Source organism: Pogona vitticeps, chromosome 2 (genome assembly GCF_051106095.1).
Source record: "Pogona vitticeps strain Pit_001003342236 chromosome 2, PviZW2.1, whole genome shotgun sequence".
NCBI classification, from domain to species: domain Eukaryota; kingdom Metazoa; phylum Chordata; class Lepidosauria; order Squamata; family Agamidae; genus Pogona; species Pogona vitticeps.
The window spans coordinates 200966874-200984182 of record NC_135784.1 but is presented as its reverse complement, the minus strand read 5'-3'; the positions used below and the strand labels follow the sequence as shown (position 1 = coordinate 200984182).

Sequence of the window (17309 nt, the reverse complement as noted above, 5' to 3'; positions counted from 1 at the left end):
GGGGCGGTGCTCATCCCTGTTTCCATGCCATAGAGCCAGCGTTTTTGTCCGAAGACAATCTTCTGTGGTCACGTGGCCAGTGTGACTTAGACACGGAACGCTGTTACCTTCCCACCGAGGTGGTCCCTATTAATCTACTCGCATTTGCATGCTTTCGAACCGCTAGGTTGGCAGGAGCTGGGACAAGCAACGGGCGCTCACTCCGTCACGTGGATTCGATCTTACGACTGCTTGGTCTTCTGACCCTGCAGCACACAAAGGCTTCTGCGGTTTAGCCCACAACGCCACCACGTCCCTAATATTTGAAGAGAGTCTTTTAAACCTGTTTATGTATAATATTTCATTGAGTTCCCCTCACCCTTAATCACACCCCTCACTCTGTTTTGCACAGGCGTGCCAGATTGGGGGCACAGGGCCTGTCATTCACTACGATGCAAGCACATGCAAGGAGGATTTGACAAAAAAAGAGAGACACCGTGCCCTGCCATTTGCATGTTGATATTTTTATTTCAGTAGGGATGGAAGTGTTTGAACAATTTAATGCTGTTTAGACTTAGAGGAGTGGAGGAGGGACTTGGAAGCAGGAATAATAAAGCCAAATCAGTGCATTTCCACTATACCACTGGCACACTGCTACAGTTGAGCGTTATGCCCAGAGCAGTTTGCACACATCAGGACTGCTGTGTACAGGGAAGGAGCAGAACTTGAATCCCTGTTTTTGCACACAGCAGGACCAATCCGTAAAGGTGTGAAGAGAAAAGGGAATAACTAGTTCTAAGAACACTTGAGAAATGTGTGCTTAACGTAATGTGTAGTTGGGCCATCAGACAGCAGGGAGAGCTGGCCAGTTAGATGTAATCAGCCACCACTGCTAGGGATCTTCAAGGGAGCAATGTTAATGGAACGAATGGAAAGTTTTAAAAATTAAAGGCACCCATAAATTAAAGCATAAATTATGAAAAGGGAGAAGGTGGCAGAAAATTAGTGTGGCAATTTTCCCTGAAATTCTGCCAGGGTGAAGGAATGGGAAAATGTGTCTGTGTGTGATGGAAACAACCCACTCTGCATGTGAGCTGAGCTGCTGGCTAAAATAAGACTACATTTTCGCTGCTAGGGAGAAGAAGGTCCTTTTGGCATTTCTTCTGGAAATTTTTTTTAAACTAAGCAATGTGACACAATGCCAGTAGTAACAACAACTGCAATGCTTTTATATAGGTAAAAAGGGTATAATTGTGTTCCTTCAATAAATAATGTTAACAACTGGTAACACCTATTTTTTTTCTATGTGAAATGTTTATTTTTTCATCTGCTTTCTCTTGCAACTTCTCTGAGAGCTAAAATAGTTTCTGATACATGTTGAAAGATGTTTATTTTCAAATTTTAGTCAATTTTCTTACACTTTAGAGGATTTCCACCCCCAGAACTAATCAGCGGTGAAAAATGGAACAAGTAGATAATAAGCATGAATTTTCTTGTAATGTTAACAGTAATAAGTTACTTTGTTTGGCCCTTATCATGGCTTATTCCATGAATTACTTTCACAAAGTAACATTCCAAGCTTTGAAGCAAGATTTACAGAAAGATGCATGATGTGAGATGCTTCAGTGTGAATCACATAAAAGAAATGTTCTGATGTTCAGAGGATGGCTTTGATGGTGATGGACAGGATCTGATGTCCAGGCTTCAAAGATTCAAGGAACCAAAAGCACAGGGATCCTTTGGTCATGAAACATGGAAACACAAGTACAAACACCAAAAGCGGAGACAAAAATAATCAGTTGCTCTGCTGTATAGAATAAGAAAGCAGTTGGAGATTGTCCTGGTAAATAAAAACCAAAAGATTTGAGCATTTGCCATCAGTCAGAGCATATTTGACAAAGACGCTTACCTGTGAACTCAGAAAAAAAAATACCCTTTAAAAATTAATGACATATTCATGTTGAACAGCCCAAGTTAGGAAGGGGATTGGGAGATCTTTACAATTCAAGCTGATACCACCCTCGATCATTCCCAAGTCAAGCACTGCATGTTTGGTTTTAAAACAACACAGCTAAGAACAGAATGTGGAATGTTATATTAAAAAGTAATTTGTTATAATTCCACAGCATCCCATTATATATAGAATATTAAAGACTAACCCTTTTTTTCCAGGATAATTAAAATAGTTACCTTTTAATTTACTTTAAAAATATGAATGGTACAGGTGCTAACCTATAGTCATGTGAAAAAGAAATTATACACTTTGAATTGTATGTTTTTACATATCAGGGTATAATAAAAATCATCTGGTCCTCAGTAGGTCTGAAAATTAGGTAAATTAGGCCTCACATTTGACTCTAGAAAACTTTGATATACAAAAGAGTTTATGGCTGCCTCAATGACTACAAGGTGCCCAGGTTCTGTGGCTGCAAAATAAGAATAATCACCCCTCCACCACCGTAGTTGACAGTTGGTACGAGGTGTTTATGCTGATATGCTGTGTTTGGTTTTCGTCAAATGTGGCACAGTGCATTATGGCCAAATGTCTCCACTTTGGCCTCATCTGTTCAAAGGACATTGTTCCAGAAGTCTTGTGGTTTGTCCAGATGCAACTTTGCAAACCTAAGCCATTTTCTTTTCAAGGAGAAGCTTTCTCCTGGCAGCCCTTCCAAACAAACCATATTTGTTCAGCCTTTGTCTAATTGTACTGTCATGAACATTTAACATGCTAACTCTTGAGTTTTTTGCAATTTCTCTGAGCATTGCACAGTCTGACTTTGGGGTGAATTTGCTTGGACATTCACTCTTGGGGAGACTGGCAACTGTCTTAAATATTTTCCATTTCTGAATAATCTTCTTCACCACAGAATGATGGAGTTTAAATTGTTTGGAAATGGCCTTGGAAACCCTTCTTGGATTATGGGCAGCAACAATTGCTTCACTATGATAATTGCTGATGTGTTTTCTCCTTGGCATTGTGTTAACACACACCTGAATGCTCCCGACAAGCAAACTGCTAAAACTTCACTTTTATAGTGGTGGTCACACTTGCTGATGAACAATTACTCAATAGCATTTGTTAAGCAACACCTGGCTGCTACTTAGCCTCTTAATTCCTATGGAAGCAGTAAGGGTGTACTTAGTTGTTCACACATGGCTTCTCCATTTTGGCTTTATTTTTGTTAAATAAATCATGACATGGTGTAATATGTCATCTGCTGCTGTTCATTTGAGGTTGTATTAACCTAATTTTTAGACCTGCTAAAGACCAGATGACTTTTATTATGTCCTGATATGTAAAACCACAGAATTCAAAGAGGGTGTATGTGCTTTTTCACATGACCATACATCCCAAAACATTTATGCATCTCATCTGCCTCATCATTAGTTCAACATCCACTCCAGAGCATAGTGTAGTAAAAACAGCACCGCAGCTATGGGATGGTCCTTCTCTGCCCTTTTGTGAGGCCACAGAAGGCTCGGAAATATAAAAGGAACTAAAAACTTCAGTTATACTACAAAGCAGTTGAAATTATCCCTCTCCTACTTTCATTATTAGTGAAAGGCATTTATTCAGACTACCTAGTTATTTGCTCTGAGTTCAGGTGTGCCAGAGGAGGAGATTGAGGAAGACCTCTAAAGTAATTAAAATGGCCGTCACTATCAGTCTATTTAAGCTCATTCCATTCCAGCTAGAGGTTCTGTATGTACAGCAGGGTGTGGAGAAACATTGGGCCTCCAGATGTTTTGGACTTCTCGCTCTTAGAAACCCAGCCAGTATGACCCAGGTTAAGGAATTACCAGGGATACTGGCAAATCTTCCAAGCCGAGGTCCACTGGCCTATGAGCTGGGTGGCATATGTCTGGTTGGAGGCAGCAGCTGGCTCTGAGGATGATGGGTGTGGCAGCAGGAACAGGTAGGGAAGCCATTCCTAATATAGCAACGCAACTGGAAGAATGGGTCTGAGTTGTGAGTCAAGTCAGAATCTTTCAAAGAAAAAACTCCAAATTGAGTCTACGTCACCAGTGTGACTTAAGTCAGACTCAACAGTGAGTCATGAGTTCCCATCCCTGGGAATTATGGGAGCTGTAGTCATATACCTACATCTTTAGAGATTACCCAGCTCCAGTTGCAAAGTTGTTTCTATGCACAAATCCTCCAAGCTGGAATGGGAGGTTTGTTGTTGTACTCTAGTATTATTTTCTAATTGTAGTGCCAGAATGTCAAGCGGTGGGAGAAACTTTAATCCAATATGTTGAAACAACTGCCAGCATAAAATCACTTAAATCTAGCTCTCGCCTCCAGGCTAACTGGGCCAGTAGAAAGGCAGTGATATTGAAGTGGAGTTCATCTCCCTACTTTTTCTATCAGTTCTCCACTTTTGGAATGTCTTAATGCGCCACATTACTTCAGTAGGCGTCCTTCAGTGGTTGCAAACAGTGATTGCCTTGCTGATTATCTGGCCTTATGAACAGATCTTTTGTTCATTGTTTAACACAAAGAAATAAACATCTGCCTTGATGTTTCTCTTCCTGTGTGCAGGTGAGATAAAATAAACAGTAGAAAACATGTTACAGTATCCTAGTTAGCCTAGAGATTGCTTAAACCAAATGTTTTCACTAAGGAAATTTATTAGCCAACGATATTTGTAGAACTATAATGCTGTGGAGGGTTTTTTTGTTTTATAAAAAATTCTGAATTTCAGTTGGTTTTCAGAATTTTTTGCTTGTCTCATTAGAAAGTAACACGTATTATGGAACTCAGAATGATCAACAAAAGAGATATTTCAGAGCTTAAAAACTGAGAAAATGGAGAACTCAACCTATTTCTTTCTGAGAAATGATTACTGGTTTGGGGCTATGGAGTTCTAAAAACACTAAAAAAGGGGGGGGGAATTATAGAAGTGTAGAGAGGGATACACGATGTGAAGAAAACTGACAATTCTCTCTCTGTCTGTTACTAGAAGGTGAAGCCCTCCAGTGATACTGAATGGTGGAATATTCATGACAGATAAAAACAAGCATTTCTTCACATATTGGACATATTGCACCCTCATATGATGCCTTTAAGGGGTTTTGGATGAGAGGGACCTTTCTGGACAGGGACTGCTGTCAGTCAACACTGTAGCCGCCAATTGTTTCCCTCTCTACCTCAGAGTTCTTTCTCCCCATTTTGCTTTTAAAAACAGTCAGTCAGGGTTCAGTTCATGTTCTGTGTGTGAGTTAATCTGTCAGAAGACAGTGTGAAGTGTTCTGTCACTGAGTTATGCAACTAATCAGTTAGTTTATAATGAAGTAAACTAAGCAGTTAAGTTCAGTACTCATATCTGAATCTCTTGAGTGAATGCATTGAAACAAATAAGTGTCAGCTGTGGTACAGAGGTGGTCTACTAAAGGAGACTAGTTCAAGCTGCTCTGTAGGTTCCTGACCAAACCATTTTATCTGCTGCATAATCAGAAGGAATGCTTATTATTATTAAGGCCGCACTCCTGAATTTTCCTCGCACCAACTCTACCAAACCCCAGGAAATTTTGATAGCACAAGATGGATTGCTAGTCACCAATTTAGATGGCGTCACAAGGTGACTCAACATTAATGGAAGATATGGCCATCAATGGCTGTGAGTTATGATGTATTACCTCCAGTTCCCTTTAAATATCAGTCACATCAGCAGAAGACAGCTATTGCTCTTCTTTCTTGCTTCTGGATCTTTAAGAGGCATCAGGCTTGCCATTCACTTTTCAGAACAGGATGCTGTGAATTGAATAGTCTCCTGGTCCGATCCAGTCAGACCTTGGATAAGTAACTCCTAAAACCCCTCCCCTGATGTGGCCCCTGGGACTTATGTTTTTTAAAAGTAACTTTTCAAAGCTCCAGACTGAGCTAGGCTTTCTCTCTCTTTTTCTCTTTTGAGAATAACCTTTCAATAAGAAAAATGCATCGTCAATGCAAATTGTTGTTGCAAGTACTTTTCAGAATAGCATCCTCTGTAAATATGGTAGGGAATCAAACCAGAGAAGAGAAGGAAACACAACAGCCCGACAACGGCTCAGGGGCACGGCAAATCACACAAGCATCATAAAGGAGTAGAATAAAGCAATCAAAAGAAACACAGCGGGGACCGTTCTTCCTTCCACAAGAAAGGCCTCTGCAGGAATGATTGATAAAATGGCAAAACTTTAATAAAAACAACACCCAAACCAGATCAACACACTCAAAATTAGTGTCGAAGAAAGCCGGATGATTTAGACCTCCAGCTGAGCTTGAGATCTGTAAATAACATTTATTAATTCTGGGGAACGTACTCTTCCTAATAGTTAAGAAATGTATTGCTGCCTCCAGGCCCTGCTGCCAAGTCGCTCTTCCTCAGTGCTTCTGCTCATAAAATGTAGTGCCCTGCAAAGATTCTGGGCCACACACAATCCTGTAGCTGCTATTTGGGAACTGAGAAATGTATTATGCCTGCGACATTTTAAGGGCAATTTTTTTGTCTTTGCTTTCTGCTTCTGGCTTATCCTCCAGCAGAGAGAAACATTTGGTGGAAGCGTGAAGAGATGCAAATGCAATGGCATGCCATTTCAGTTTACCCTCTGGTGTGTTTGCAGCAAAGCATCAAAGCTAAACCTGTTCCCTTCCATGGGCTATGATGTTAGATTCTGTGGATGACAGCTGTCACATACTGCCAGCAAAGCTCAAGTGTGGCTCTGCCTTATTTCAGCAGCAGGTGGGGTATGGCAGTGCTCAGAATGTTGGCTTTTGATGAAGGATGTTCAGATTCTGAGCCCAGTTCTGCTACAAAGGTCATATGGTAGCCTTGAACACATCCTCGTTTCTTACCGTAGTCCAGTGATCAGGCTGTAAATCTTAAATCGCAGGTGCTCATCAGAACAGTTCTGAAGCCACATCCCCAAGGAGAATTCAAAGATGATGGGAGCTGCATTGGTCCATATCACTGAACCAGTCCTAGCAATTTCATCAGGAGCAGGTGTTTTAGAAAATAAACAGGCTTGGTTTGCTCACCTATAAAACCAGACAGCCTTATAAAAAAGACGTCTTTATCCATGTAAAGAAATTCATTATCTTCCATACTGCAGATGGGGAGGGTAGAGACACTGAGGCCAAGAGAAAATAGCTCATCTTGGTGGTCTGTGGAAGTCAAAGGAGAGGCAAGATCTGAATTTGGGCTTCCTATTTCCTGGGCAGGCTTGTAACCACTACTCCAGAAAGTCGAACCCCAGACGTGTGGATCCAAATTGCATGAAGAGAGATTTCAACCAAACATTAGGAAGAACTGTGCTAGTCAAATAGTGGAACAGATTACCTTTGAAAGCAGTGTACCTTCCTTCCTGGGAGGTTTTTTTTTAAACAGCCTAGGTGATAGATAGATAGATAAAACTTTATTACGGTCAAAAGACCAGCCACCACAGGGTAGGTGCAAAACAAAAGAAAACAAAACAATATCACCTGGCAGGAATGCTTCTTCTATTGCCAGAGGATTAGACAAAATGGACCTTGATTGTACAGTTGCATGATCCTCTGGTTGCAGATGTGTTCCAGCGGTAAACAGAGTTTATGCTATGTTTGCTAAGAGATGGTGGAAAGGAACTATTTCAGACCCTTGGCACTCCAGATGTTATGGGCCTTGACTCCCATAATCCCCAGCCTCCATTGCCAATGATAAAGGATTGTGAGAGCTGTAGTCCACAACATCTGAGAATATCAAGTTTCACCAGCCCGATCTTGTTGAACAGCTGGAGGCACCCTCTAACAATAACATTAGATATGTCCCTCCCTGCTTCCCCCCCTCCTTCTACTGACTTGAATTCCAGGACAATTTCTCCAAGTGCTTTGGAAATGTTGTTCAGCATTATGATCAAATCAGTAGCATTATCTAGTTCAGTCTCATCATTTTTGACAAGATCTGTCAGACTGATGAAAGAGATCTGTTAAATCCTAAATCCAAGGAGAAAAGCATGCTTATCTGCCTGTGCAGATCTGTAAAATATTTTCAGAGCTGATAATCCCCTTTTAATTCACCACCATCAAGGACTGAACTAGTTGCTTAATTTTCCTGCAATTCATCAAAACTCAGGCATTTTTAAAATATAAATGTAGGATTAAAGGCATATAAAACCACAAGGCCCAATTAATTTCCATTTTGAAAACTTAGGGCATAAAATTTACTACAGGAGTTGCACAGCTTCCAGGCTCATGGAAAATCTGGTGTTTTCCTGTCAAATTCAGACACAAAATGATGGTTTAGCAGGCAGAGTAAATTGCCTACTGCATCTCATTTGTCATAGGATGGGGCAACTTGCATAAATAAGTATAGATCTCCACCAGATTTCCTATCAGTCAGGGTTCTGAAGAGTTTAGCAGTTACTTTTTTAAAAAATTCCTCCACATTTCCATTTAAAAAAGGACCCGAGGCTGCTTACATCATTAAAGACACAATATTAAGAGCTAAAAACAGTAAATTACTCAAATATTTTAAAAGAATAAAATAAACATTCTATTAAAATGTTAGATAAAGGCATTACCATAAACAGAGGTAAAAGCAATAAAAATACAAACAATTCCATTTTACACCTCTCAGGTAGCCAGTGATTAAGGGAAAGCTTGTCTAAACAGAAAGGTCTTTGCTTGCTTGCAAAAGGATAACAAAGATGGGGCCAGTTTGGCCTCCTGTGGGAGGGAGGGGGTTCCAGAGTTTGGGAGCAGCAACAGAAAAGGTCCTCTACTGTGTCCCCACCAAATGCACCAGTGAGGGTAGTGGGACTGAGAGATTAGTACAAGCCTGCAATCTTACTCACACTAAGTCTAATTGAACTCTCTGGCCAGTACCCAATTGTGCCTGAACCATGAGGAGAATAGTCAGTTCTACATGTGATTTTTCTTCCAATGCTGCTTGCTCAAGGGGAAATCTACAAAGCACTTGGATGAGTGCAAAGCCTTGTTTGCAAAGATATGACGCCCAGCCTCTGTAACTGTAGGTCAGAAATCAGAAGAACCAGGTGTGTACAAGACATCTCGGGCTCAAGTAACTTCCGTGCAACTTGGTTTTGCCCCACTTCTTATGTTCAACTGCTAATAATCAGTGTTTCAGAGCATCATCCTACCACTGGTCATTTATGGATGGCTTCAAGAAGGTTATTATGTTAATCCTTCTAGAGGGTAACTTTCTAAGCTACTCTAGAAAGCCTATGTTGTAGGTTCTACTTCTGGGTAAGTAAATCCTGGATTGAAAAGTGCCTCTGGGATAGGATTTTATCAAAAGTCATTGAAAGAAGGAATGTCTAAAGTGGTTTTCAAGATCGGTCCTCTTGTTTATTACCCAAGAAGTCATCTAATTATAGTGGCACGCCTGCCCATGCTGTGATCCTATTAGATGATTGCCCACTTTCTGACAGGCAAAAATATCCCCTTCCAATGTCTTCAGATGTATCCTGGAGAGTGCACCGCACTGATTTGCTTTTAAAAAGAATTGAATATCGTTAGCAAACCAAGGCTATGAGCAGCTTTGCCCCTGAAAGAATTTCTGTGTTTTTCCTCCAACACAAAAAAGGTCAGAAAATAATTTCTTTTACTGAATGGAGACCCAGCTGCCGCCACCCCCTCTGTGTTATGCAAGGCATTAGCACCTCAGGTAAATGGGGATGATGCAAGAAGAGGCAAGACTTGCACTGGAGAGAAACAGATTAGCTTTCTTGAAGATGCTTTCTTTTGTTGGCAGTAATCTTGCTCTTTAACATTGGAGTTCAGTGGCATCTGAGCAATCTCATATTTGCTTTGGTAATAGAGTTGGGGGTATTCCTATATGAATATCCCCCCAGAGGTGGAAGTAATGAGGTGGTCCACTCACCATTCTGCTGCTGGCGCGAGCTTGATAAAGCCTTCCTGTGGCGCTGTTGTCTGCAATGGGTTAACCTGGCAGAGAGGCTTGTCATCCCGCCTCCAGCCAGGAGTGGCTAATCTATTGCAGAGCACAGCTCGAAAGGAAGACGCCACTGCACCTGTGACAGCGGGGGAATGATCAGTGGACCATCTGGCCCCATGGGGTCAGACCTTCGTTATTTTCACCTGCAGAGGGATATTTGTATTCGTATACGAATAACCCCATCTCTATATTGTTAACTAAGTATTTGAGGAGAAACAAAGGCTTGAGGATCTTGTTGCTATGCAATTCACAAAGCCGGAACAAACACCCCAATTTATGGCACAGAAAGTAGACTAGTAGAAATAAATCTTTTATTTCTACTTTTATTTTGGTTTGGGTCCAAATTTTGTGAGAATAAACCAATATAAGGAGGATCAATTTCAACAGAGGTCTACACTAGGAATCATTAACTTTATATCCAGTAATTTGTCAGCAAGGCTATTCACACCAGAATTACTAAGAAGTTGCCTTGTCAAGTCACTGATCTAAATAGCCCTTTATTGTCACCTCTAGCAACAGCTGTCCAGGGTTTCAAGAACTCTTTCCTAACCTTATCTGGAGATCCCAGACAATATCTGGTGGTCTCTCATCCTAGCACAAATTGGGCCTGGCCCTACATATCTCAGTCTGGTTAAAGCAGTGTGTTCAAGATAATATGGGGGAACCAGAGCAATTCTGTTGTGCCTTTGATAGATGTTCTTCAAAGGTTCAGTGAGTTGGTAAACATTTGCATAGTATGCAGCATCAATATTTGACATTCAGTGATATTTGATCTTCATCTTTGTTATTTGAATTTGATATTTGATTTCAGTAACTAGTACCAGTTGGTATTCAATAATAAACAAATAATAATATTTAGTATTTGATATCTGATGAGCAATGACCCTTCCTTCCTTCCTTCCTTCCTTCCTTCCTTCCTTCCTTCCTTCCTTCCTTCCTTCCTTCCTTCCTTCCTTCCTTCCTTCCTTCTAGTATAGTTTTAATATAGAACTTTAATAGAGGCATTATCACAGAGTATGGTTCATGAGCTGTACTCCAGCCACTCTTTGGGATGTGGCTGCACTTACTCCTCTAGCATTATTCACTATGTCACTTCACTTGGTAGATTTCTGCATCTTAGGGGACTTCCCCCCCCAAAGTCAGAACTGCTAGGCTGATGCCTGCTGATCTCTGGTCTAAGTAAATGCATGTATCATTTCCCCACCCATGTTGTGTATTGCTTGGATAATGCTTCTAAATGTACAAAAATTTTCCAGTTAATCTGGCATTTGTAAATTACTTTGAGAGAATGCAATGGCAATTTATCTGTCAGTCCTGCCTCTGGTTTGGCACTAAGAAACAAAGCCGCGATAAGTATCATCTCTCTGTGTTTAGTGCACATTCAACCTCTTGCGTTATTTCAAGCAAATAAGCTATTCAGAGTTGCAAGTGATGCCTACCACAAAATGTTACGGTGTGGGGTGCCTTTGTTCAGTGCTTCCAGGCTGGAGGTATGCAATCCAGCTGGCCAGGCATGTCTTCTTTCCAGCTATTCCATCACACCTTCCCATCCACTCCAAGATTTTCCATCCTCCATCCCATCTGAAGACATAAACAGAAAGACAGGATGGGGAACATGTGGCCTGCCTCCAGATGTTGATGGGCTCCCAATCCCAGCACCTGTCATTTTCGGCTGTCCTTGGTAGGCATGATGGGAATCAATGTAACGACATAATGGGCTGTTAAGGGATCACCGTCGCTGCTCTTGAGCACACCTAAGAACTGGGCTATGCAGCAAATTATTCCTTACTTGTTACTGAATGCATTTACAGGCAACATTTTAGTGGTGTTTTCAGAAGACATTCTGGGGAAATCAGGGATTCTTTGTAATGTCACCAAAGGTTCTTCGGTTAAAGGACTGGTGATGGTGGACAAGATAATTGACCAGAAATAATGGTGCTTCAGGGAATTGTTTGCATTTGTGTGTCATTTAGTTGAGCCAGTTTGCTGTTGAATTAAATGTCTTATTACAGGCTTCCTGCTTGGCTTCTTTGTCTCAGATGTATAAACAAGATCACTGAAGTACTTTTGTTAGGAGCATTGCCAGTCCAGCAGAGGTCAACTGGGGTGGCTTGTACTCATGGCTACATAAATATGGCTGAGAGCTATGATTTCAAAGGTTTTCATTATACAGTACAAACATTTTCTAAGGCATATGTTTGCACTGTTTGGATGCACATTTATTTGAAAATAAGCAGAGCTTGGAAAATTTCATTTTTTGGGTTATGACTGCAATGCCCCAAATGGTATAGCCATGATGACAGTGGAAATCTGGGACTTGCAATCCACAAAGTAAAAATCCTGCACTCTTTGGATATGTTTCCCAGGCCAGAACCCTATGGTTGCCTTGTTAAGGTTTGCATAACCTGCCATAGCTGACGTGGATGGGCTTCTTGGTGCTGTAGTACCTTATTTCATTCATCATTTACTAATACCTCTCAAAATACTTCTGGGGGGACAATGCCAGCCAAATAAAATACTTTTTCAATAAGGGTAGGTTTGAGGCAGCCAGTAATAATCCTGCATGATTCATTAAGAGCTCCATAGGGCTAAACCTATGGAGAACAAAAACAACATACATTACATAATGGATAAATGCTGAAGAGTGTCCCTCACCAGGACAAGACTCTAGCTGGACCATCTGGAAGGCACTTAATGAAGGATTATTTCTGGTTTCCTGAAACCTACTCCCATTTAAAAAGTATATAATTTGCTGGCACTGCCCCTCCTGAAGTACATTGAGAGGTGCTAGCAAATAATGAATAAATAAGGTAATACAGCACCAAACCCATCCACTTCATGGACACCAACCCCCTTAAAGATGGCTAAAACTGAAGAAAAGTTTTCTGCATACCTCTCAAGCTCTAAATGTGAATCCAGAAGAGGTTAGTCTAAACCTAGGCATGTGCTGATTCATACCATATGGCACTAGCATATTTTGCTGTGGAGTGACACAGGGACAATGCTGTTGTTCTTAATGTTTGTGGGTTTGCACGGCTGATTTGGCCAGTTTCCTAAGTGTATTATTTCTGGCAGCAACTTTCTGTTTGGTGTTTAGACAATGCTTTTGTAAGTCAGGATTTCATCCAGAGTGATGCCCAAATATTTTAGGGTAGGGCAATGTTCCAAAATCTTGTCTTCCCAGTTAACTTGGTACTTCCTCCCTTCTCTGTTCTTTAGATCGAAGGCACTGGCCTGTGTTTTTAAAGGGTTTAGATTCAGCTGGTTGTTTTTATAATATAAGGAAAGATCTTCTAATGCAGAGGCTAGCTGGTGCTCAATGACCTCAAATGTTTCTCCCTTTACTGTCAAGGCAAGATCATCAGCACTGATGAAACTCCTGGAGTATGGGAATGTTGGTTGATCATTTATGTAAACATTAAAAAGTAATGGTGCCAATATGCTACCCTGTGGGAGAATGTTCCTTTGATTTCTCCAGAGACTGTGCTTGCCATGAAAATCAACAAAGAATCTTCAGTTTTGAATTAGAACAAAAGGAGCTATCCAAGGTATTGAATCTTATTTCAGCTTCTAGTGGGTTTTTTTTTGGTCAGCACCTTGGACAGCTCCTGCAGATCTCAGATTGAAAGCCAGAGTGGTTCATCTGTCCACTGACTCTGAAGCCACCCGACTCCAATGATGGGAGACTCCTTTCCATTTAGCCCTTCCTTAACCCACCTGTCCTCCTGACCATATGACAGAAACTATAGGAGGTGCACTAACAGTGCAGATACAAACTGTTTGAACAACCATTGCTTCTCCCCAGAGTAGACTGGAACTTCTGTAATTACATCAGGGCTGAATATCTAAGAAACACGACTTATGATTGACTCATTTGCCAGAGGGAGAGGGCAAAGAAAGGACAATTTTGTAGAGGTAGATGTTGACTGTACTGTACCATCTTGATACTGGCCTGATTATCTATGGCTGCTCCTGAGACCCATGTGGGAATGGTTTGTGCTGCTTCCTAGCAGCACCAGTTGCCTGAATATCAGCTGAGAAAAGAATAGGCATGAACAGCTGTCCATGAGCTTCTAACATTTGACTGCATCTTGGAGGAAGAAGAAGATATGGTTCTCTCAGAACCCACTTGTTTATCTTCTTTTTAAAATGCACTAAAATTGTCTTTGTCTTTCAATGAATATATGTCTCTTGGAAGCAAAGAGGATATTAAGGGGATATTTGATTAACCCATTTTCCCTTCATCAATGGGTTTCCTCAGTCATGTTGTGCCTCAGCAATCAGACTGGCTAATTAAGCTTGTGTTTCCCTTCCTCTGACAAACTAAAGTATATTAAGATATAGAGGTGAGACAATTAGAAGTCTTTCAGAACTTAAGGGAGCACCTCTTCTAAATACATGGTAAAAGTTTAATCTAGTTTGACTCAGTGAAGTCTGTTTTTGGTATAGATGCTATTTCTCATTCCATAGTGCAAGAACCTTAACTGATATGGGTTGATTATGGGATTGGTTAAACTTTTTGGATTGCTTACAGGTTTGGATTTGTTTGTGAAGAAGGCCTATGAGAGTCTAATAAAAGAATGACAATAATGAAATATTGCCAAAATATTGCAAAACTATCAGGAATTGAAGACGAACTGAAATTAAATGCCATTTAGAACTGAACTTGACTCAACTAACCAGCTCAACTACTAACATAAATTTGACCCAACTCCAGGAGGCAGTGGAAGACAGGAGGGCCTGGCGTGCTCTGGTCCATGGGGCCACGAAGAGTTGGATACGACTTAACGACTAAACAACAACAACAACAACTAACCAGCAATAGGAGTTTCAAAAGCTTTCCTAAAACAGACTTTGGAGGTAAAGATTTATGACAGTAGTTATAGAAATTGGTGCATTCCCCCTAGAGTTGAAAAAATTATGTATTCTGAACCTCCTGAAATCCATGGCCAGTGGGACTTGTAGCTCAAAAAGTACCTTGTTTGAGCTCTGATTTCATTGGATAGTAGTTACATGGGGAGGATGGACAATTTTAAAAGCCACATTTTTCACACACATAGATTTCATTTCAAGAAAGAAAAGCATTTTTAGTGAAGTGTCAGCTGCTTGTCTGTAGAAACAGGAGCAGTGCTTCCTAAGATCTGCAAGGCTCCTAGCTTTTAGGCTGTGATGCTATTCACATCTACAAGGACAAACATACATTGAAATCTAACAGGCTTGTGCTGGGTAGACATGTATAAGGTTATACCACCTGGTCAAAAAGCAGTCTCTCAAACTGGGCCCAGAAACAAATAAAACTAATAACTAGTACAGGAATTCCAGCTTGGGATCCTGGCTAAATCTCAGCCTTATCAAAAGGATGGTGTTGCAAAGTAGTTGAAGCTTCCAGCCTGTATTCCAAGGCAGCCCTAATTAATGTTTTCTAACTAGGCAGCTAGAATGCACAGAAGGTAGCCAGCCACCTAATCACTGGTGATGAGGTTGGCCTCTCATTACCAAAGGTGTCCTCTATTCTAGGAACTGGCAAATGGAACTTGAGTGCTGAAAAATTGATTTTATGTATGTATGTATGTATGTATGTATGTATGTATGTATGTATGTATGTATGTATGTATGTATGTATGTATGTATGTATGTACGTACGTACGTACGTACGTACGTACGTACGTACGTACGTACGTACGTACGTACGTGTATGTGTATGTTTATGTGTATGTATATGTATATGTATATGTATATGTATATGTATATGTATATGTATATGTATATGTATATGTATGTGTATGTATGTAAAAACATTACATATATAGGTATGTAAGCATATTATTCTATAAAATAGCTAAACAGACTTGCTGGAACAAAAGAAGAATTAAATTTCACCCTGAAAACAGCAAGGATTTTTTTTTATTGCGTACACACTCCTGTGGTGATAGTGACTGAGGAAACTGTGAAGGGGGGGGGGGAAGAGAATGATCAAGGAATCAATCTAACACACCAGGGGTGTTCCAGTGGATATGAGACAGCTTTATGGAGAAGAAGACCAAGGCTTCATATAAGATAACTAACTACCAGTTCATTTTAACAGGTTCCTGGCTTTCTTTAGAAAGAATAAAATGTGTCCCTTCCTGTTTTGGTGGGAGGACACCTGAAAACAACCCCCTCTCCTTTGTTTCAGCTCAATTGAGACTCAAAGTACAATTTAAGTTAAGTTTTCTGTCCTCTGCTCTTTCATGGGTATAACAAGCTCTATTGAATTCAGCGAAATATTCTTCCAGGGATGTCAATAATGCTAGGTAAATTTCTCGGTCTTGGTCATTTAGGCTGCCTTGACTGGACAAGATGAAAAGCACACAGTGGAAAGAAAATACATACAAAATTGAAGAATGGGTGATCATTAGGGATATTATATCAACACTAATAGAGGTTGTCAAAAAGGGATATTTCCTTCTTTTCTTCATTAGACGGCAACTCCCAGTTGTGCTGTCTGTAGCATGCTGAAAGGTATAATCCAAACATCGCTACCATCAACAACAAAAATGACAATTTTCCAACCTCTGTTCAAAACCATTACTGTTCTGATAATAACAGATATTATTCTTAAACGGGCTATGGAAAAGGATCTCTGAGACTGTTGAGAGTTTTGGAAACTTGCTTAAATTTCCAGTAAAATACACAGTAGAAGGCCAGCTTTCTAAATGTAAGAAATAGCCACAGAACTCCCTCTTTCTCTGTTCTACTCAAGTTTCACCCTCTTCCAAAGACTAGCACCTTTTATGAAATAAGACTCTGGAGGCTGTGTTTAGGTATAAAGCTTAAAAAAGCATTTTACTCCCTTATTCCAGGAGTACAGCAGGTTATCATGACTCAAAGTTGATAGAAGAAAACAGAAGAAGAAAAATAGTAAAAAGAAGTTTGTTTTCTCAGTCCACGTGGCTTATGAAGATCTCCAGGCTGCAGAGATTCAGCCTGGGGTTGTTCGTCTTGAAAAAGGTAAACGGTAAGGGTGTCTTCCAAACATATGTGGAGGAGAAGAGAGGAAGAAGGGTGGAGTTTCTCCAGCCCTGGGAAAAATAAGCCCCTCTGATTAGTCAGCATGCAAACAAACAAACAAATAAACAAGCTAGTTTTTGTGAAAGAGGCCTCTTCCTCTTATGTGTTGAAATTTGCATCAAGATTGTTAATTAGCCAACACCCCTTCTAAATCTAGCATGCATTATTTTCAGCAATTCACATCATGCTTCGCAGGGTCTGGAAGTGGTCTGTTGGTGGAGGCTTGGTCAGGATGTCTGCTGTCATCTCAGTAGTTGGACAGTAAGTCATCTGGATGATATCCTTGTTGAACAAGTCACACACAGACTCATATCTCACGTCAGTATGCTTGGTACGTGCATT

At 40.5% G+C, this 17309-nt stretch overlaps 1 long non-coding RNA gene across 1 annotated transcript in view; it reads right to left on the bottom strand.

The window, feature by feature from the left end:
* Positions 1–760: 760 nt before the first annotated feature.
* LOC144586506 (uncharacterized) overlaps positions 761–17309 on the bottom strand; it is a 33265-nt gene continuing 16716 nt past the window's right edge. Inside the window, exon 2 of the long non-coding RNA XR_013541363.1 lies at positions 761–16978. This is a non-coding gene — a long non-coding RNA (uncharacterized LOC144586506). The remainder of the gene's footprint in view (positions 16979–17309) is intronic.